General features: G+C 45.5%; 1 protein-coding gene and 1 long non-coding RNA gene across 2 annotated transcripts in view; one reads left to right on the forward strand and one right to left on the reverse strand.

Moving 5' to 3' along the window:
• Positions 1-3236: 3236 nt before the first annotated feature.
• Positions 3237-22992, forward strand: part of PLD1 (phospholipase D1) — a 215730-nt gene continuing 195974 nt past the window's right edge. The window contains exon 1 of the mRNA XM_083177753.1: positions 3237-3349. The gene's annotated coding sequence lies outside the window, so the exon portion shown is untranslated. The remainder of the gene's footprint in view (positions 3350-22992) is intronic.
• LOC146062685 (uncharacterized) lies at positions 15261-21717 on the reverse strand. Its single transcript, XR_014471464.1, has 3 exons — positions 21567-21717; positions 20786-20881; positions 15261-16670 (listed from the first exon to the last, which is right to left on the reverse strand). It is a non-coding gene; the product is annotated as an uncharacterized LOC146062685 (long non-coding RNA).

Genomic DNA, 22992 nt, shown 5'->3' on the forward strand with positions numbered 1-22992 from the left:
ACCAAATGTGTGCACTGTTTCTATTTAAAATATTGCAGGTAGGAGCACCAAAATGATGACTGCTATGATGAGGATTGATGGTGCTCGGAAAGGTAAGCAGGGTCAGAGGCGGAACTAGTGGCGGTGCTAGGGGGCACCAGCCAAAATCTTGCCTAGGGCATCATTTAGGCTAGAGCCGGCTCTGGGTCAGCTAAGCCTCTAAATATGAGCCCCTAACACTGCATTTTCCCTGTGGGCCCTCCATCATCCAATCAGACACATTTCCATACTGCCCAACTTTCTGGAATACTAAATCAGGACCTGCCACACCATTGCCAAAGATGCTGCTGACCCGAAAAGGGGCGGAGCTAAAATGTGGGTGGGCATGGCCTTAGGTAAAGGGGAATGGCCTAGCACGACTACCCCCTTTTTTTGCATTTGCAGGGGCATGCCCAGCGCTTTCCTAGCAGCTGGGCAGCCCCCGGCTCCCAGCACTCCCTCCCTCTCTGCAATGAAGAGATACTGGGATCTCTTCACGATCTGCAGAGTAGAGCAGCAGTGATCTCTGGCTCTCCGCCAACTGCCCCCAACCTGCAGGACATTGCCACCAGCCGGAGGGACAGTGGGCCAGTTTTCAAATACCAGGACTGTACCGCTGTAATAGGGACAGATGGAAGCTACTTCTTATTTATTTACCACCCAGAAGATAGTAGACAGGATGTGATTGGTTGCCCATAGCAACATGACCTGTGAAGTGTATTTCACATCTTAGTAAATTTCCCCCTTTATCTCTTCTCCTCCCTTATCACTGCTTCATACATCTACCCCACAAGTGTGGTGTTGTCCATATGCTGGGGTGCCGCTTCCCTGAGTCCTCCGGTGTTCCTCCGACAAACCATATATAACTCGCAAGATAATAAAGCCGGCCATACATCTACAGATCGATTGTCAGATTGGGCTGGTTGGAACAAAAACCTGGAAATGGATGAGAGTAAATGACAGTTGACCATTTGCTTTGAAATGCTGGAAAACTGCCAAAAACTGTCACTCATCCATTACCAGGTTTTTGTTCCAACCAGCCCAATCTGACGATCGATCTGTAGATGTATGGCCCCCTTTAGTGAGCACTGACCAGTAGGGATAAGCGAGTTCGGATTAGGGGAATCCAGGCACACCCCTAATCTGAATCTCTCAGAGCTTGTTCGGGACTTCGAGTCCAGGCTTGGAGCACGGGTCTCGGGACCTCGCAAGATTCCGCTGTCGACCTTGCGAGATCCGAAACCTATATATATGTGCGAGATCCAGCTTCGGAGAGGGGAGAGGAAGGGTGTGCTGTGCTGCAATGTCCTGCTGAGTCCAGTCCATTGATACTGCTGCCGTTTCACTCCAGTTACGGAGAGGGGAGAGGAAGGGTGTGCTGTGGTGTCCAGATGAGTCCAGTCCAGTGATACTGCTGGCGTTAAAGTCCAGTGATACTGCCGTTTTTCCAGTGATACTGCTGCAATTCGAGTCTAGTAATTGTACTATATAAGTCCAGTGCAGTGGTACTGCCATTAAAGTCCAGTGATACTGCCATTAAAGTTCAGTAGCACTGCCGTTCGTCCTGACCAAGGTTCTAATAAAGCAAAATGTTGATACATCAAGTTACATGTATGCATCGTTACATGTATACATCAAGTTACATGTATCCTGTATGCTTGCCATCGAAAGGCACCTGGCAAAAGATATCTACAATTATACATCAGGAATTCCGAGTGCAACACAATTCTCTCTCTCTCTCTCTCTCTATACAGATGTTGTCACAATCATCATGGCCCATTTTGCGTCGCACCCACAACTTGAAACGCTGGGCAGTGCCTAATGTATTTTCATTGAGCATCAAGTGTGTCTTTGATGTGCGTGGCGTGTGCGCACATTACTCCACGCATATAAATATATAAAAAATAAGGTGCAAGCAGGTCCGGCACTCCCGGTAAAGCAGTACTCTGGCGTGTCTATGCACAGATTGTTAAATCATCCGAGGGTTAACTGTAGCAGTAGAAAACAAGCACGGCACGGCAGGGGTTAAAAATCCAACAGCTGTTTTACATAAACACACACATAAATATATATCCTGTGTGCGTGTATTTTTATATATATATATATGTATATACATATATATATATATATATATATATGCCCCCCTTCCTAAAAATGTTAAAAAATATTGTGTGTGTGTGTGTGTGTGTACTGGAGCCCATAGTGAAGTTATAAGCCTCCAGCTCCGCTGTGTAAGAATGGTGGTCAGTCAGAATTCAGAACCAGCATTCACCAGTGGGTCCCATTTCACAGTCCAGTAGCAGCGGCAGGTGCACCGTCACTCTCTGCAGCACAGGTTGAGTGGTACCAATTGGGAATCTTCCTGTACCCTATTGCAGGGGGACTATGTAAAAACCAGACCCGGACTAAACCCTGGACCGCCGGAGCGGGTGGTGTCTTAACCCGGGGGGTCCCTGTGATAGCTATCATCAGGGGGCCATGGGGAAGGGGAGATTACAGCCTCCCCGCGTGGTCCGACCTGTCCGGTTTTTGCTACATGCCTGGACCATACAGGGAGGCTTTATTCTCTCCATCCCTCCCCCTCTCCCTGGTGGCAGGTGGCACAGGCAGCCACCCCCCCATTTGTGTCCATTATTAACTACGGTGTGCGGCATGGCTTCCTGGCTGTGCAGGGTTTTGCCCGTACCCTATTGCAGGTGTTAGCAGGGCTCCCGGACAAAGACGATTAACTATGCCGGAGCGCCACAGAGTTGGAAGAGCAGCGCCGATCACACTTGGATCCCGCTGTGAACCACACAGGTGCTGCTATACGTGCCTAGTGACCTCTGTGCGTTACGCCCCCGGCCCTGTAATATACTGCATGTGCTTTTTGAGGGAAGAAAGGAAACAAATGCAACATTTAGATTTGTACTAATTTCAGTTACTGCTGATGACACAAATTCCTTTACTAGCTTCAAGTGGTGGATAATACAGGTGTAAAGTGGGATTTGCTGTCAGTTAGGCTGCTGCTGGGGCTGCCAAGGGTTTCAGTAACACTAATAATATTACAGTACAGCCCTTTGTGCAGTCCTGTCCGGCACTTCATAGGTTACTCAGATTATAGCCCGGTGTATCCACAGCAGGCAGACAGCGTGCAGAGAGACTTAAGTCCCACTCACTAGTGGCAGCCAGTATTATTGTATTAACGGGTGTGTCCCTTGGGCTGCTCCGTGTAACCGGATATATGGCTTGCAGCAAGGACTGGTTGCAGGCAGCACAGCAGGTTGTAGGCAGCTGCTGCAGATCGGGCTCCGGACTCCTCCACTCCGGGCGGGGATAAGTTCTTCTACAGGTAATGCACAGTGCATACTGTCAGCTGTATAGTGTACACAGCATTGTGCTGCATTGCAGGAGCAGGGGAGAGTGAGGCGCCTTGGCACATTGCTACAGGGCTGATGGATGTGTGCTTAGCTGCTAGTCTGTGTGAGCAATACGCCGGCAGTGTGGATGCATTACTGTACACTGGCACAGTATTCCGGCGGTGCCTATAGACTGGACTGTGAAAGGACGGTGCAGCCTTGTATGTGGTGCTGCTTATTGTGCTCTGTACATTGGGAAAGCACTGCTACACCCTGTAGGTGCTATTATTAAAGCCAGAGCTCTTTCTGTGATTGAATGGACACAATTGACAAAATAATATATAATCTATAATTTATAAATTAACTTTGAAATTGGATGTAAACTTTTGTTGTATGTTGATTGCAGCAGCAAAATCACTGTGGCCAGGGTCCAGGGGACAATGTAAAAACCGGACCCGGACTAAACGCCGGACCGGACATCAAAATATGCAGTCCGGAGCTTGTAGTGTCCGGTCCGGGGGGTGTCCCGTCCGTGTGTTGTCATGTCTGGGGGGGGGTGTTTGTGGCTGGCTGACAGTAAAGCCCTCCATACACTAGAGATTATTGGCATGAGAATGTCTCTAAAAATTAAAAAAAAAAAATCCAGGCTGTGACTGCTTTGGGTCGGGATCGGGTAATTGGGGCATTTCTAACATGGTATAGTTCCCTGATTCCCCAACGGATAGCCCGTCATCTATGGCTACCAGTCATCTGATCCAGGTGGTAGATCAGCATTTATGGCAGAGTAGGGATTGCCCTCGTTGGGCACCCTTCTTTGCGTTTCAGATGGGTTTAATCAGCTCCAGAATCTGTGTAATTTATTTGTGCCTGATTCAATTATTATTATTATTATTATTATTATTATTATTATTATTATTATAGCAATCCTCATTATTATTATAGCAATCCTCATTTAATTTTCCCTACTGCAAGATACTGTGTTTGAGGAGATGTAATTTGCTTCCTTGCATTGCTATAGTTTACAAAATTGTAACATAACATAATTGTCGAGGCTGAGAAAAAGACATACTGTAAATCCATCAAGTTCAACCTATAAGATCACCTGCAATGTAAATGATCTGCCTAATACCTATCTATTATAATCCAGGATTCTCCATAACCCAAGATGGTTATCATATTTACTCATGAGTACATTATAGTTCCGGTTTTTGTCTGTGAGACTGCTCTGGCTTCATTGTGACTGGCATTGACTTACTATTGGAAGTCTGACCTGCCAGTCACCAAGGCAGTCCCATTGAGAGGTGTTCCCTCCCTCCCGGATGCCTCTTTATGGGCTGCTGAGCAGCAGCCCATAAAAACCGCGTTCAGCGCATGGACAGTAGGAGGACGATACTGCTCATGCATAGGAACCGGGACCCTACGCAGAAGTAGGAACCGTGGCTGGTTCTCTGTATTGACCCTTTATATATTTATACATATTAATTGCCTCTATTCTAACATATTTATTTATTTTACATATCTAGCTTGGCTAACCTTTCCTCATAACCCAATGACTCCAGACCCTTTATTAATTCAGTTGCTCTTCTCTGAAACTTTTCAAGTTCTTACAGCGTATTCCAGATGAGAATGTACAGTACCAAAGATGTATAGATATAATACAATGCAGGGGCGTAACTAGAGTGATGTGGGCTCCATAGCAAAAACTTGGAAGGCCCCCCCCCCCCCCATTGTCACTACAATGCCCATCCATGTCAGGGGGGGGGGGGGTGCAGAAGAATAAGTGAGATTTTAAGAGACAAAGGGTGTCGGGGAGAGAGAAAGGGGTAGAGGGCTTCATGGAAAAATAGGGAGGGAGAGGGAGAGAGAGAGAAGAGCAAGAGAGGGGGATAAAGAGAGAAAGGGAGAGGGAGGGCCAGATGTATCAAGCTTCAAAAGTGATAAAATAGAGAGTGATAAACAGCCAGCCAATCAGCTCCTGCCTGACATTTCTCAAACACAGTCTGTGACATGGCAGGTAGAAGCTGATTGGCTGGCTGTTTATTACTCTCTGTTTTATCACTTTTGAAGTTTGATACATCTGGCCCGGAGTGAGATTGTCAGGGAGAGAGTAAAAGGGGAGCAAGGGCATGTCCACGAGAGAGCGTGTCAGCGAAATAAAGGGCAAGATAGCGCGTCAGCGTAAGACTGGGTAAGAGCGTATCAACAAGACAGCTTTCAGTGAGAGACAGGGCGAGAGAGAGAGATGTTGTTGGGGAGAGACATGGCTAGAGTGAGAGGGTGTCTGAGAGAGAGCACAGGTAGAGAGAGGTGTGGGAGACAGAGAGGGGGGAAGCATGGGGAGGACAGAGAAAGACTAGGGGCAGAGAGAGAGAGAGACAGAGGTGGAGTGAGGGATTGGGTTGAGAGAGAGGTGCAGGAGGAAAGAGAGCAGGGGAGAAAAGAAAGAGGGGCAGGGGAAAGAGAGCAGGATAGCACCCCTCCCAGTTTAGATGGCGCGGTGTGCCTCCTACTTCACCACCCCCTTCCTTACTGGTGCGCCTGCCAACCTATTAATTACATTCCTTACAGGTGCTGCTATGTACCTTTAAATTTTCCCACTTTCAGGTTCCCACTATATGCTGCTATGTACCTCGACCCCCCCCCTGCCATGTGTCCGCGCCGCCGGGTCTCCACTCACTGCGCACTGCAGTGCCAGATCTCCAAAGCAGTGGTGTACCCGTTCTCATCACTGCTGAGCCAGGTCACTGCACGGCAAATAAAAGCTGGGATTTGCTCCAGCGCCAGGGCTCCTCACTATCGTGCTGTGTCTGCACACCACATTAGCCGGATGATGCACATGTCAGGCGCTTTGTATTTCGGGCTGGGGCTGGACACAGGAGAGTGACGTTAAGCCCAGGAGAGAGACGGAGGAGACTGATGCAAGAATAGCTCAACCACCTCCGGCTTCAGTACTGCGCTGTCACTGGGGCATGGGACAATGGCACTGCCATCCTGCCAAAAGGGTGCAGGGGACTGCTAGCTTGGCCCAGGGCCCCCCGAACCACCGGGCCCCATAGCAACTGCCAGTGGCGTAACTAAGTTTTGGGCGCCGTTAAAGGGGGTGCACCCCCCCCCCCCCGCCGCCGCCCCCGCCCCGCCAAGCACCCCCAATCCCCCGCCGCCCATGCAAACCCCCCCCCCCCCCCAATCCCCATGCAGCCTTACCTATCGCGCTGGTCCCGGCGGCTCCGTTCTTCTTCTGCTGAGGACCACCACAAAATGGCCGCCCCCATACAGCAGACAGTTTCAGAGAACTGTGTGCTATATGGGGGCGGCCATTTTGTAGTGGTCCTCAGCAGAAGAACGGAGCCGCCGGGACCAGCGAGATAGGTAAGTCTGCGGGGGATTGGGGGGGGTGTAACTATAGCACCGCAGCCCCCCGCGCCCCCACATGCACAGCGCCCCCCCGCGGTGGCGGGGGCTGCGGTGCTATAGTTACGCCGCTGGCAACTGCACCCCCTGCACCCTCTATTGTTACGCCACTGATTCATTGAAAAACAATACAAATCACAGCAACATGAATGGCAGTTTTGACATTAGAAATGTGATAACAATGTGATAGCAATGTTGGTCAAAGGAATAGCTTATAGTTGTCCATGCCAGCAGCAATGGGCAGGTTGTCTTAATAGTGGAACAAAATAAGTAACTCCCAAGAACAGGGCCTGATTACGGGATCCGGCCGCCCTAGGCTAATACAGAAGTGCCTACCGCCCCCCAAACCTCACCCCCTCAACCAATTTTTTTATGTTCATATTCAGCTAAAAATCTGTAATAGGCTCGGGCCTTATCTCTGTTCAAATTGCCCTTTACCACACTAGCAATGATGGCAATGGCGGCAGTAGAATCAATCACAGCCTTGACGTTGGATTTAGCCACGGCTGTCACAGGAGCTCCTCTTCTCGGCCTCTCTGCTTTGGTGATGCCAGCAATCGCTGCTGCTCCCACAGTTCCCGGAAGATCTTGCAAGACCCAACTTTAGCGACACCAGGAAGCACTCCCATCCAAGCACAATCTATTGTGCCCCCCAGGACCCAGCGCTGTATTGGTTAATCAGGCTCTGCTCCAGAAACACGTATTTATTTAGATGTTGTGCCAGAGATGTTTCCAGCATGTTTCAGTGAGCAGTGTCATGGGTTTGAATGGATTTGTGAAAAATACACAATAAGTAGAAATTGGAGGGGTATTCTATCCTGGTCCATTTTCAACAATAATTTGTTACAATCAGTCTATTCAATGTCAGGTCGTTTTTTTCGACTGATTGAAAAGATTCCAACAGTCAGGAAGCCTGTGGATCAGCTAAAGCGTCTGCCGATAGTCGAAAACGACCGGGGATTCAACAATCCAGCATCCGTTTTTGACTTTTTAAAAAGTCGGATCAAGTCCCGGCCAATAAAGGCTGGAATTTAATACTTTCTGAGGTACTTGTGTAGTTTCACAGCGGCAGTTACGTAGTTAGCATAGTGTCCCTGTCAGAATCAGCATAGTGTTTCTGCCCATTTGCGGCTAGCCGGAGCTTACGTAGTTAGCGTAGTCATTCAGTGTTATGCAATTAGCGTAGTCAGTCAGCGCTTATTACATTGTGTGCGAACCAATGAACATTTTAACCTGCCTGACATGACCGGTGTGAATGTGTTCCTGAAACATCCCCACTATCCACGCCAGCCTGAAGCGTGGCGAGCGCCACGAGCCCCACTTGGGGACGCGGTAAGTGTCCTCCCGACCTGTTTATACCCCCACTATCCACGGCGGCGTGGAGTTGATGATATAAAGTGTGGCGAGCGCAGCTAGCCACCGAGCCCGAAGCATGACGAGAGCAGCGAGCCCTACGAGGGGACGTGGAATACACGTCAAGTAATCCGCATCCCTTTGCGGGGCTCACTGCACCCGCCGCGCTTCGGGCTCGGTGGCTCGCTGCACTCGCCAGACTTTATAAAATCAACTCCACGCCGACGTGGATAGTGGGGGTATGAACATGTCGGGATGACACGTACCGCGTCCCCACGCTGGGCTCGCTACCATCGCCATGTTTCGGGCTGGCGTGGATAGTGGAGGTTTGATATGGAGGCTTTTGCCAGTATGTAACATGGAGCACTGGCAAATGCGTCTTTTATTGTGCATGAGACGCACTTGCGTACCACAACCCTCATTTGTGCAGGAGAGCATGCGCTACCTAACCCTGTCCATCTCCCTGAAGCGGACACAGGCAGGGTTGCCGTACCCTGCCGCAAGAATTACTGAGACACACAAGCGTCTGAGACGGTCCTGCATCTTGAACAATATAAATACGTTTTTGGACTCATCAATGAATTGATACTTTATGCATCTTTTTGTGTAAAATGTGTAGTATTTTCATATTGTGCATATGCACAAAATATATATTTCATTGTATGCAGATAATAGCGCATTATAAATGTATGGCTCCTTTTACATGTAGACCACCGATAATTTGACATCCTTGGTTCCAGTATTACCTGGATTATCTATTTCTCTGAGTTATTGGTGGTACATGTAGCAGCATCCTGGCAGTTTACTCTTCTGCCCCCAAAGCTCACCCCCCCCCCCCACACACACACACACCGCATAAACCTCCCTCTCACCTAACCATGCTCCCTCGCAGCCTAACTGACCCCTTCTACATAACCTGACTCCGGCCTGCAGCCTAACTGGGCCGCCTCAGTTTATTTAGCATTAGCCCCAATTCAATGCTACATCAGTCTCAAAGCTACATTCTGACCATATATATTGGTTCATTCTGAGTAATAACAAAATACTAATGTGATATCTTGTTATTTTCATTTGTTTGTTAGATTATTAGTTAGTAGAAATAAGATAAATTAGCACAGCTGTTTTACCTAAAATTGGCCATGTTCTCATTTGGTTGCATGTTTGACCGCATAGAATATAGACGCAGGTGTTTCCAGTTTTACAGTATTCACACTACACAAGAGATTACATGTACCTTCCCAGCTCTATTCATTAAGCAAAATGCATGAAATTCCATGGAATAGTGGAGCAAATGTGTAAATAGATTATATAGGTGGAATGTCACACCCTGCCAAATGGCCTGTTCCACTGTAAAGCGTGACTAGAATACAATGTCACAGGGAAGCCACAAATCTCCGGTTAGTCTGTAATTAGCTACTGTAAGATGATGGCTCAGCGATGTATTTCTCTGTCTCCTGATTAAAAGTGCATGTCTTCCTGCGTGTGGATCATCTGTAAGAAGGTTGAAAGTCATCAGGTCGACCACTATTGGTCAACAGTGAAAAGGTAGGCACAGGAAAAAGGTTGACATGCACTATATTGACATGGAAAAAAGATCATATGGAAATGGTCGACACATGAAAGGTCTACATAGGTTTTGCACATTTTTGGTCTGTATGTCAACGTGGACCCCCAATTAGTGTAATGTGATTCGCTCGCTTTGAGCATCCACGTGGATCGTAAGGTATGAACAAGTTATGTGAATGAAAAAGATCATGAAAAACCTCATTTTGACATTTCTGTGTCTCGACCTGTTGCTTGTGTCATCCTTTTGTCAATGTCGACATAGTGCATGTTGACCTTTTGATCACGTCAACCTTTTGCCTGTCAACCAATAGTGATTGACCTATTGACTGTTGACCTAATCACTGTTGACCTAATAACTGGAACAATACATTCCTAATGTGCCATCAGTATTGTTATACAATAGACAGAAAGATCTTTCTGGCCACCTCAGGTTGTTAGACTTTTCCTGGGGTTACGGGTTTCTGGTTTCATATACATTGGGGCTAATTCATGCTTGTATGCAGTGGACGATATTCATGCAATGGAGCGATTTTCGTCAGAGGGGTGCTTCTGCGATCCTGCTCGCACTGAGAACTTCCGTTTTATTTGAGGTGTTGGGAATATGCAGGTGTGTCACAACCTTTTCGGGTGTGTGCCTTCTGATGGCTGTGTGATCGTATCTGCAACGACATGGCATCTTCTTGAGTTGCTGCTGCTGTAGCCATAGACCTACTCTTAGCGTCAATGTTCTCTGTATTCGCATATGGGGGCTTACTCAGCAAGGGTTGCGGTTTTGCTTCACTAGGTAATGTGCAACTTAGATCAGTTCTGCGATTCACAGCAGAGTTCCCGATGGTGGGGGAAATGCGCACGAGCAGTACCCATCCTGGGCATGTGCATGACAGGATCTGCGATTTCGTAACAAAACTATGAGTGCCTCTGCCTGATTGACAGGCTGAGGTTTTCACTGGGAGGGATGGGGCCGCAGGCATATCCAAAAATGGGGGTCTGTGGTCCCCATTTTGCACAAGTGGCCAGGACAAGGACTGCATCATGAGGTATGCATCTCCTCTTGCATTTGGGTTGCTTAAGGTTCACATACAGTATGCTAAGCTGCTTCAAACAGCATATCATATGCAATCCTTACTGAATTAGATTTTAGTTGCATCTTAGTTGCATCCCTCTGTGAGCACCTTGGCAACTATGCAAGTCTCCGAGAGCACCTGCAGAGAAGACCTGCACATGCGCAGATCTTCAACATCGGACACAAAATTGGAACATAGCGTATTGACCAGAATGAGGGGTAGGGTAAGTAGTCAAGTTTGAGGTTGAGCGGTTACCTTTATGTGAATTACAAAGGTTTTATATATTGTGTTTGTGCACTCCAGTCAGTTCCGCCTGCAATGCCTGTTGTTGGTTGTATTTGCCTGGCTGTCCTTTGCAAAAGTGCATTTTAAAATTTTAATCATTTGCATTTTCAGAAATATGTAACAGTTTATCTGTCAAAATCTACACCTCAGTGTCTTTAATTAATGTAGAGTTTAATGTTAAGTGATCTGCTCCCATGACACTCCTCATCAAGGTATACATATATTCTGTATTTGTTCTTGCCAGGGATTTATCAAATCCTGCCATACTGTACCGTAAAAAGCTTTGGCAGATACAAACCAAAATGTATCCTATTTTGCATTATACAGATAATCGGGATGGAGGGGGGGGGGGGTGCAGTGGCAAACGCAAGATTTTTAGAGGGGGGGTTCCAAATTTAATCCAAAATCTCTGCAGAGCATTGGAGTAAGTACGGGAGTCTGGGGGAGCGTTAACAGCCTAGAAAATCTGTCTTTTTATAAACTGGATACTGTATGGAATACAGCATTAATGTTTAACAGTACAGATGGTCTAAAGTATAGCCAGTTTCAAACATTTAAATAAGTTAAGTGGTCAGGAAAAGGATAAATACACAAACATAATAGAATCAGTGCTGCACTTTCAAATCTCAAAATCTCCCACTACATGGTAAGTCTCCTGTCTCTTCCTCCTGGCGGGATGCAGTTGAAATCCCGGCGGTTGGGATCCCGGCGTTCAGAATCCCGACGCTGGAATCCCGACCGCCGAAATCCCGACACTTTCTCCCTCCGTGGGTGTCCACGACACCCCTGGAGGGAGAATAAATTAGCGTGCCGAGCGTAGCGAGGCACTGGGCCCGCTGCGTGGCGAGCGCAGCGAGCCCGCAAGGGGGGGCGATCCACGTCCCCCCCCCCTTGTCGGGATTTTGGCGTCGGGATTTTGAACGCCGGGATCCCGACCGCCGGGATTTCATACTGAATCCCTCCTGGCAGCTGCTCTCTGGTCTATTGCAATGTTTGAGGGCTCAGATCCACACATACAGTAAATGTGGTAGAAAAAGCTGGTACACTGGGCATGTGCAGCAGCTCAAGAAAAAGGTTTGAAAGTCCCAAGGCGCAACCTGTCCTTGCATCCTAAATCAGATGGAGGGCCACACACGAGACCTCGCTGAAGAAAAGAATACCGATTCAGAAGGTGCTGGACTTGTTTGTATAGATGGATTCCTGATGTTAACAGGGAGTGGTTCATGGTAGTCCCTCGTAGTGTTTCATGATATGTAAATAATTTTAAAAAGTGTATCAATAAATGGATAAACAAATGTGGATGCAGTGGGGGGAAGGGGATCCAGTGATTTGTACCCAACTCACAGAAGAATAAATTGATTTGTGCCCATAAAGGTTTCTTTCTCGCTGTATAGACACCACGTGTAGAAGTATAGACAAAAATGTAATACCCCAAAGGTATGATGTGATAAATACTTACTCGAGTATAGGTGAATTGAAGCATATAAAGGTTTCTTTTACACCGTGCGTCGACGTCAATCACCAAGTGGATAATGCAAATAGGTATTACCCTGATAACGGAAAGGAACGGCACAAATATATGCGTACCGTACTCACTCTTTGTAGAGGTATATTCAAACATATAGCGGTTTCTTTTAGAGACCCGATATCACTCCTATCTTCTTATAAGGTAGCCTCATACGTATTTGCATAAAATACAAGAATTGAACCGATCTCAGTAGAAAAAACTCCAGGAATGCATTTAATGATAAACTATACCATTGGATAAAAAAAATTTTTTTTTTAAAAAGTATTCACCTTAGAAGTGGCCACATTGGCCAATAGCCACAATCCAAGTAAACTGGTGTAAAAGCAAATCGTGTCAGTCTCTCTCTGTGCAGCAGCTTTGCTGTGTCCCTTACACTGCATGATGTGGTGGAAGCTCTATTGATCATATTATGTACAGTACCAGTGCGGATGTTGTCATAATTTAAGGCATATGCCAAGAGGGGGGTTTCCGGGCAACCAGAACCCCCCCCCCTGCATTTGCCTATGGGGTGGGGGGGGGGGGGGGTGAGTATCTTAAATTACAAAATTACAGATGTGGACACATTTGTTGGTACCCAGTCCTACTGGGAAACATTGAGGGACCTTGGTTATGTTTTGGGGCACCTTTGCTGTATCTTTGCAGGGCATAAACATTCTGGAGCAATATACTGCCCTTTGACAAAGCATGCTTGCCGACTCTCCTGGATGGCCAGGAGGGTCCTGTAAATCATGTAGCAGTTGAATTCTCCCAAATTTTGAATCTCCAACCCCCCACCTGCCTCTCCCCCACAGCAAGGTGGGTGAGTCGATGATGCACTGAATTGCATAATCGTACCCTCGCTCCCCGCTTTACAATGCCGATAATGTGGGCATTGTAAAGTGGAGGGTGGGGCTAAATAAGGATCCTCTATGAGGTCAGTACTGTGATCAAATTGCGAGTTAATTGGGAGGTACTTACAATTGAAGAGGTGGAGAATGAAGATGCATCCATCTGGAAGAAACCTTTATATGCACATAGGGGATTTGTGTCAGGTAGTGTTTGACAGTGGGTCCGCCGGTAAAACAGAAAATATTTAGGTGTTTGGTCAGGAGAGCCCTTCAAATCTTCTTCTGCCTACATTGTATCAAAGTTATAATGATGGAAAAAAAATATTCAATAACTACAACTTTTTTAAAAGGATAGCGCTTTTTGGGTGTATTTATGTGTATTAATTAATGACCCGATTTTGTCTCCACACCTCTGTCATGCCCTCAAAATTCGATTTTGCTTATAGAAGCAAAATCGCATAGAAAATCGAATGGGTATCAATTTTTTTTCCTACATTCGACTCAGATTAGATCCTAATGCACGCTTCCGTGTAAATAGAATAGAAAAATAGTCTTGACAGCCAAGACTACAGTATATAGTATAGATCTAATAATAGTGCAAATCTAATGTAAATATTGCAAATCTAATGTGTTCACTGCAGCATTCGATTCAATGTCTGTCTCCTGCCTGAAGCCAGTGTTGATCTATTAGCAACAATAATAGCAAATCGAATGCACATCACATGGAAAATCAAAAAAGAATTGTGGAACTTGAAAAGGAGAAGAAAAAACTTCAAAGCAGGTCGAATAGTCCATCTCTAATAGAAGGCGAATCGAAAATGGAATCAAACCGTGTGTACGCACCTTTAGTCACTTTCCTAAAATTTTATGAAATTAAATGTCACATTTTAGTCAAATTTTTTAATTTCGTCTTAGTCAAGCTTTAGTCAGTGGATCTTGACAAACATTTTCGTCTAATTTTAGTCATTGAATTACATAGCCATAGCTTTACAGTTTATTGATACAGGTTGAGTAACCCTTATCCAAACATCCGTTATCCAAATTATTCCAAAAACCATAGTCTCCAAAATTTCCTTTTTTTTGCTAAAAACCTACTGAGTACATATGTAACTGGAACTAAATATGTGCAAGGATATGATTGCTTAGCATTCGAATTCAGATTGTACACAATTTTATTTCATGTTTTAAAACCTTGTTTCATGCACACATAAAATATTATGTATATTTCATGTGTTTGATGTGCTTATACAACAGGGTTGCCGACCCTCCCGGGAGTATCCCGAAAATCAGGTCCCCCTCCCGGCCCACTGGAAGGGTGGGCAACCCTCCCGGAATCAGGGGGACCCCCACTGAGCCCCCCAATCGCGGCATTTAAATGCCACAATCCGCGGGTCTCAGAGGAGGGGGCGGAGCTAAAATGACACACTCGTGCCATTTTTGCCATGCCCCCTCCATGGAGATAAGTGATTTAGGCTATTTCCCGGAATGGGGGCGGGGCTTAATGACGTTACGGTCAAGCCCCCGCCCCCCGAACGGGTAATGAAAGTCTCCTCTCCGGGCTTTGCCCGGAGAGGAGAATTTGAAAGTCGGCAACCCTGTTATACAACATAAACCTCAAGATACCTCATTCAAATGTAAAAATATTCCAAAATACAGAATAATCCATTATCCAAAATGCTTCTGGTGCCAAGCATTTTGGATAAGGGATACTCAACCTGTACTGTAATGGATTTTGCTGAAGAACATTTCTCTATCATTCCCTTGAATAGTTTGTATACCTGTTGCTACAGTATGTGTTTAGTAATCTAGGTATCAAACCACTGCAACAAAAATGTTATTTCCTTCACAGCAGGTCATTTATTTTCTGCAAATATCAGTTCAAGAATACAATTGGTTTTTTTCCCCCATTAAATATTTTAATTTAAATAATTAAAGAAAAATACAACCTGCCTGATACAAGTAAGTAGTACAGTACTAGTCTACTGCAAAATAAAATGAAGCTGTAAGGGTGCATATTATAACAATTATAAAGTTAGCTAATTTGCTAGCTACATAAACTGATGAGTGATTCTCATGACAGAGAGTTGTTGCGCAGCCACAGCGCAAGTAAGTAAATCTAGGGCCAAAGTGAATGGATAAGACTATAAAATACAGTATTATTAATTAAGGGATACCAAAAATCAATCACCCGAAAAATGTGGTGTCCTTACGAAAATGTTACAGCATTTTTATGTAGTCAATTTTAGTCGTGACAACATGGACGAAATTAACACTGCTTGGAATGTGACCTTCGGGCATCCCTTGACATCGGCCATGGAGGGACTGTCAGGCAGATGTTTGCTGGTAACGATGTGACAAGCAGCAGGTGGAGGATGTGTATCTCTTGACGGTGCCCATGGGAGATTAGGCAGCAAGTCAGGCTTTGGGGTTCTGTGTTTTATGGTGGAAGTACATTTATAGTGTACTGCATATACATTTGGAGGAGAGATACTTTGTGCCAGGTAGGCATGGGAAGGTCTTTTGTGTGCCAGGCAAGCATGGAAGGGTCGCTTGTGTGCAAGGCAGGCATGGGGGGGAGGGGTTGTTTGTGCACCAAGTGGGCATGAAGGAAGGTGTGTGTGCCAGACAGGCATGGGAGGGTGGCTTGTGTGCATTTTCGAGGATGACATTTTCAAGTTTTCATCGACTATCATATGAGATTACATTGAGATGCCATAAACACCACAAAACAGCACCCACCAATGTTTGTATAAGATACTAAAGGGATTGACGGCTCTTACATTTTGAAGTAATGCTTTAAATACAGCTTCTGTAGGCGAGCTTTGTATAGTTTCCCTAACGGAATGGATACTGCACCTGTATCCACTCTACAGACACTGCCTGTACTTGACCAAGAGACCTGTCTGACATCCTAACTGCCATGTCACAGACTGTGTTTGAAATATGTCAGGAAGGAGCTGATTGGCTGGCTGTTTATCACTCTCCATTTTATCACTTGAAGCTTACAGAATCTGGCCCTAAATCACCCTTGCATTTATCTCTTGTTAAGGCTTAATACATCTGCCCCAATGAAACTAATCTGGTACACCCTACTGATAGACTCTTGTAGCCGCCCCTACAAGGTGTAATTGGGTGCAGTGTGAGTTGACCACGCCAGTTGGATCCCCGCAAAAGTGTCACAGTTTTTTTTATTTATTTAGATATAGCAAGCCCAAGCCCAGGGCCACTTGCATGTTTATGCCATTGAGGCAGAAAGTTGCCAGTCAGCTGATGGTTATACCTGTAATTTGAGATAATAGAAGTATTTATTATATTTTATGTGCAATAAAATCTCAGGCGCTCAAGATTTGGATTTAAATGGCTGAATGCTACGGATTTGACAAATTCCAAATCTAGCTAACAATAGCCTGCAAATTGCTGAGCTAAATAATAAAACGAGAGCCTACGTGAATAATAGAAGTTTCATCATTGCCTTTCACGTGTCATACAGGAAGTGTTATGCAGGAAGTGTTCATATTACAATTAGTACCTCTACAGCCATTGATCAGCATGACTGCAGCTAGGCAAGAAACACTTTAGCAGTTCTCCAGAATACTGTACAGAGAGACCGTAAAAACAGTGTTTCTGCCAGTACACCATTTTTACACAGCCATATATATTAGTGTGTATAAAAGAGATGTTACATGTGTATGGGTATAATGGGGGCGATGCAGCCTATAATGTAGGTTATTTGGTAGACAGCAGTTGATTTACACATAGTAACAAATTACTATGATTATCACATCCGTTTATCTAGGTTTTCGACCAGTCCTGTAAGCAGGGCTGGTGTAAGGCTTCTAAGCACCCTAGGCAAAACTTCAACCTACTGCCAATACTGCCACCAATAACCATTTTCCAACCCCTTAATGCATACTTGCCTAACAGTCTGGAATGGCAGGTAGCCTTCCAAAAATTTACTGGTCCACCCAGTCCCCCAGGAAGGTGGGTAAGACCCCTGCTTTCCCTGGAGGCCCCCAGCACCCTCCCCTTTGACACTCATAGCAGAGTGCAGGAAGAGAGGGCAGCAGCGTAGGGAAGTATGCCTCAAGAGAAAGTATGGAGGTGAGGTCTTAGAGGTTCCACAGCAGCCACCTGCATTAAGTACAACAAGGATCGTCACAGACATCATTGATTTTTTGATAGGCAGACTTGGTGGCGCCCCCTAGATCCTGGCGCCCTAGGCAGCTGCCTAAAGCTGCCTAGTGATAGAGCCGACCCTGCCTGTAAGGAAGGGTGGAGGAGCTGTAGAAAAAACAAAACAGGACGGACTCTTGCTAGGGAAAGAGGCACATTAATAAAATGACTTCTGTAGGTGGTAGTCTAACAAATGCATAGGTGTGCGCACATTCACCCTAATACTGTAAACACCTCCCTGCCACTAGCAATACCAGCAAAAATAGATTTTTTATTTTTAGAACTGTATTCCATTAAAAGAAGCACCCATCAATCAATTACTGTATGTGTATTTTTCATTATTAATTGTACCAGAAATCGATATATATCATTATCCATATATGTTTTTGACTTTATTTGCATGTACTGTTACACAGAGTAATTAGAAGATTAAAACTGAAATAGGCAGGAGATTATGGTGGGGCTGAGAGACGTTTTATATTGTAGCGAGTGCCAATAGATGGTAGTGGACACGTCTGATTGGCGGTGTTAGACACGCCCAATAGGTGGTGATAGACACACCCCTTTGACGGTGCACCCTCTTATAAAATGTGCTGCGCACGCCTAAGAACAAATGTAAATATATGTGGCTGTTGGATAACTAGAATGCTATAGATTTATGATGCTAAGCAATTTTGTGGATATTTTGTCTTACACAGCGTATGTGTGGGTTCCTATTAAAGCCCCTGTTCCTGCATGTTCTTATTGCCAAATTTGGGCAATATTTAGAGCAGTGGTTCCCAAATATTTTCAGTCCAAGGCACCCTTTGGGTCTTCATAATATTTCCAAGGCACCCTTAAGCCAAAATAATTAATATGGGTAACTAGGTGGGCCGAAAATTTCACATGCAAATAAAATGATTCATTTTATAGCGAGGTTGGTGGTTTGTAGTAGGATGAAAGAAGAACTGGTTCATTTGTAGCCATTTCGAGCAGCCGAGCAAAACTGATCAATGTGTGCTGAGCGATCTGTCAGTTCCAATGTTTTCTGGTGAGAACACTGGCTCTGACCGATTAATATCTAGTATGGATATTACTCCCCCTAACCGCCCAGCTCTAATTTCACAGGAGGCTGCCTCTAGGGACACTGGCGCTGCGGCACCACTGTCAGGGCTGCCGAGAGACGGCAGGGTACTAATTACCCAGGGCCAGGCTTGCTAGAGGGGCCCGTCAGGTGCCCTGGACCAACCCCCCCCCCCCCCCCCCTCTGTCTCTCCCAGGCAGGCTGCAGCAGTGGCACACCTAAAGCATGTGCTGTGCTGACAGCAGGCTTAGCATGAGCATCTATCTGACAGCGTGTGAGAGACCCGGCATACCTCTCGGCAGCCCTGAACAGTGTGTCACTGAGCTGTGGCTCCCCAGGGACCCGCGGCGCATAGTTTGGGAACCACTGACTTAGAGGTCATAAGAAATTAGAATTAATTCTGAGTTTGTTGGGGTGCGCTTATCCACTCGCTAGGCAGCGAAAGAACGCTTTCTTAGCGGGAGGGTCTGAATCAGACCCTTAGTGTCACATCCACCTACCTTGTACTGGTTGGTGTCTGCATATGAATCTAACAATTCACAACTTTGCACTGATTGAAATCAGGGAATGGTATGCAGACAAGGGTGGTATGCAGGCAGGGGTTGTATGCAAGTCTAAGAAGGTATGCAGGCAGAAGTTGGTATGCAGGCAGGAGGTGATATGCAGACAGAGTGGTGTGCAGGCAGGAGATGGTGTGCAGGCAGAGAGTGGTGCGCAGTCAGGATGTGGTATGCAGGCAGGGGATGGTATGCAGACAGAGTGGTATGCAGGCAGGGGGTGGTATGCACGCTGGTTGTTGTATGCAGGCAGCGGGTGGTATGGAGCAGTGGTGGTATGCAGGCAGGAGGTGGTATGCAGGCAGGGGGTTATAAGGAGCAGTAGTGGTATGCAGGAGATGGTATGGTGATGGTAATCCACTCTTTTAATTTTTAGCAGGAGTTGGGGAACCATCTCCACGACCACGTAGTGTTGTTATCAGAGGGCTATAACCCCGACTCTAACCGCCACCCCTCCCTGGTATTATATTTACAATTTCCCTTACCAAATGCAAAATGCTCTCTTACAATATGCAAATTAAAGGGCCTGGAGTAGTGTTCCATAGAAACTAATCCAAAAGCCCTTACTTGGGGAACAGCAGCCCCCACGGTAGCATGGGGCACAGGCCGTTTAGGTAATACTAAGAAAATGTGGAAAGTGTGGAAACGCCCTTTTGCACATGAAAATTTTGATTAATATGCCCAGAAAAAAATGAAGTAATCTGCTTTTACCATAACTCTGTCAGTAAAGGTGCCCACACACTAGAACTTTTTTTTTTGCAGATTGTCCGATTTCCGACCGATCGGCTGAAAAATCGGTCGATTTTTATCAATAATCGGTTGCAAATCGGCCGATATCGGTTGAATATGCGCTCTTGCGGATCTTTAGCTAAATCTTCTGATCTGACATGCTGCATGAACGATCAGAAGATTTAGCAAAAGATCCATAGGAACGCACACGGGATCAAATCTTTGGTATAGATGTGCGCTTGCCTAATAGGATGGACAAAAGATTTCAAAGCTAATTTATGCGCACATCTTATGATCGCTGATCTTTCTAGTGTGTGGGCACCTTAAGAATGCAGTTACTCTAGTAGAAAACTGTAGATGAAAATGCCTTGTTTGTTTCCCACCTATACAGGGCCGGTTCTAGGGTGTCTGGCGCCCCCCTGCAAATCTGAAATTTTGCGCCCTCCCTTCCATAGCCCAAGGGACAATTCATGCTACAAAAATTTTTTTTGTTCAAGTTGCTCTTCCCATTTTATTTTTTTGGTTACAGTACACCTTTCCTAGGATTTTTAATGGGTGATAAGTGTCTGTGTCAGTATTTTGAATAAAAATGGCATTTTACTATATATGTATAGTAACTTGAAGTTAGCGCCAGTGGAGGATATACCGTACCCTTGTGGATAATAAATAAAAATGAGTCTGTGCAATTGAGAGGCAAATAGCCTATTTAGTAAACAGTTTGTCTACAGCTCTCCACACAGGCAGACTGCTGGTCAGGAGTATGCAGCTGCAGTGGTCTCCTCTGTCCCAATAATACAATGTCCCAGCATGAACTTCTGTGAATACTGTACTTTCAATAGAGAATGAGGTCAAAATTGACCATAGATACCTCACCAAGTTTAGGTAGGTCCTCCGGGGTTATAGGGGTGTGCCAGCAGACTTCACCTATGATACCGCAGTGTGCACTCAGCGTTATTCGGCAGGAACAATCTGTGCAATGAATGTAATGATAATACCATGATGATAATACCAGCATTAGGATACATTATAGTTAAGAGAGAGATATATATCTTTTGAGAAAATTGCTATCTATATATGACAGTTATAAATTGATACAGTATATTGCTTTTAATGGCATTAAAAAGATTTTCTTGTACATTTATCCATGGTAATAATTTATTATATTATTACTTTATCCTTTTATGAGGGTGTGGTTACACAGAGGATTCTTTCCTGTATTTTGGGATATGTGTAGCATACCCCTCTAACTCAGCAGCAACCTATAAATTCCAAGTGCAACTTCTTATACCTATATCAGAGACAGTTATAGACAGACAGACATACAGACAGAGAAAGATAGATAGATAAATACAGACAGAGATAGAGATAGATATAGACAGACAGAGGTAAATAGATAGATATAGACAGAGATATATATACACAGACAAAGTGAGATATAGATATAGACAGACAGACAGACAGATATAGACAGACAGACAGAAATAGATATAGACAGACAGAGATATAGACAGACAGAGATAGATATAGACAGAAATAGATATAGACAGACAGACAGAAATAGATATAGACAGACAGATATATAGATAAACAGAGATAGAGCTATAGACAGAGAGAGAGAGATAGCAGACAGACAGACACATAAAAACAAACTCACGTCAGCCAATTTCTCTCCAGCTGGTTGCCGGGCTGTCTCTCTCCAGGGCAGAGATCCACAGTGGGATCAGTTGAGGGCATCTAGTGGCTCCTGGCAGTACTGCAGTCAGCAGTAACTCCGGAGCCATCCTCTGCAGATCTCATCCCAGTGCGTCTCTGCCTCCCCCGACCCTCACCCTTTCCTGCGTGCAGGACATCAGCGGCCGGGTAGGTGCCTCATGTTGCCTGTCCCGCTATCTGTCATGCAGCGTGACAAGCAGCGGCAGCCAGCAGGAGCAGGGTGCAGAGCAAGGAGAGCACCTCTACTGGCCCAGCGCCTCCCTGCTTTGCATCCCTTGCTGAGCGGGTTCCGCCGGCCCTGCACCTTTAATTACTTATCAATCTTTAAGGGTAGGGCTAAACCACTGTATTAGTGTAAACACATTAAATACACATTCCAAGTGGATGACTGTAACCTCATTTACTGAGGACACCTATACCTTAAGGTGCGGATCTACGCTTTTCTTTATGGAGGAGATGTTCAACAACAAATTCTGTGCCTCAACCTCCTCTTTAGTCCTGACACCACCTATTTCCATCCCAACTCCTCTCCTTTTCAGTCCCATCTTCTGTAGGCCATGTACACCACTACATTATGTCATAGTGCTTATTAATGAACAGTTGCAGTTGAGTTGTACATTAATCTTTAGCAGCGGCGGCTGCTGCACCTGGGGTGCAGTGTAGATCAGAGACTTAAGGGGGAGTCGACAAGCACATATTAACATTTATGTAAAGTTGTATGTATGCAGAGCCAGATTAAAGGGGGGCAGGGGGTACCTCCTTGCCTCATAAGCAGCAAGATGCAGGGCGCCCTGGAGCGAGCATAGCTCTCTGCAGTGAGTACGGAGCACAGGCACAGCAGCAGGGGGAACTACTGTGTGCAGACCCTGCAGCAGAAATAGCTCCACTCACATTGCCTCCAGCATATAGGGATCTCTGCCTGTCCTCCTCTCTTGGTAAGTGCTGTATGATATGTGTGTGTGTGTGTGTGTGTGTGTGTGTGTGTGTGTGCATTTACTGTATGTATGTTGTGTATGTATGTATATTGTGTGCTTGTGTGTGTATATGTATGTATGTATGCTCAATGTGTCTGTACAGTATGTATGTATGTATGCTGTATATATTGATTGTATGTATGTATGTGTGCTGTGTTTATGTATGTATGTATGTATGTATGTATGCTTTGTGTGTGTGTATATTTATGTAGTGTGTGTTGGGTGGTATGTATGTCTGGTTATTTAGTGTTTAGAGGCCCCCTTTGCCTTAAGTACCTTGGGCTCTGTTTGTACAGTATGACATGTCCTGGCTAAGTTACCCGGGGATCAGCATCCGCCGCAGCACTGAAAAATGCCTGCACTAAACTCCTGTGAAACAAACAAATGGGGTAC

The sequence above is a fragment of the Crinia signifera genome, chromosome 3, assembly GCF_055691185.1.
Source record: "Crinia signifera chromosome 3, ASM5569118v1, whole genome shotgun sequence".
Classification (NCBI taxonomy): Eukaryota; Metazoa; Chordata; class Amphibia; order Anura; family Myobatrachidae; genus Crinia; species Crinia signifera.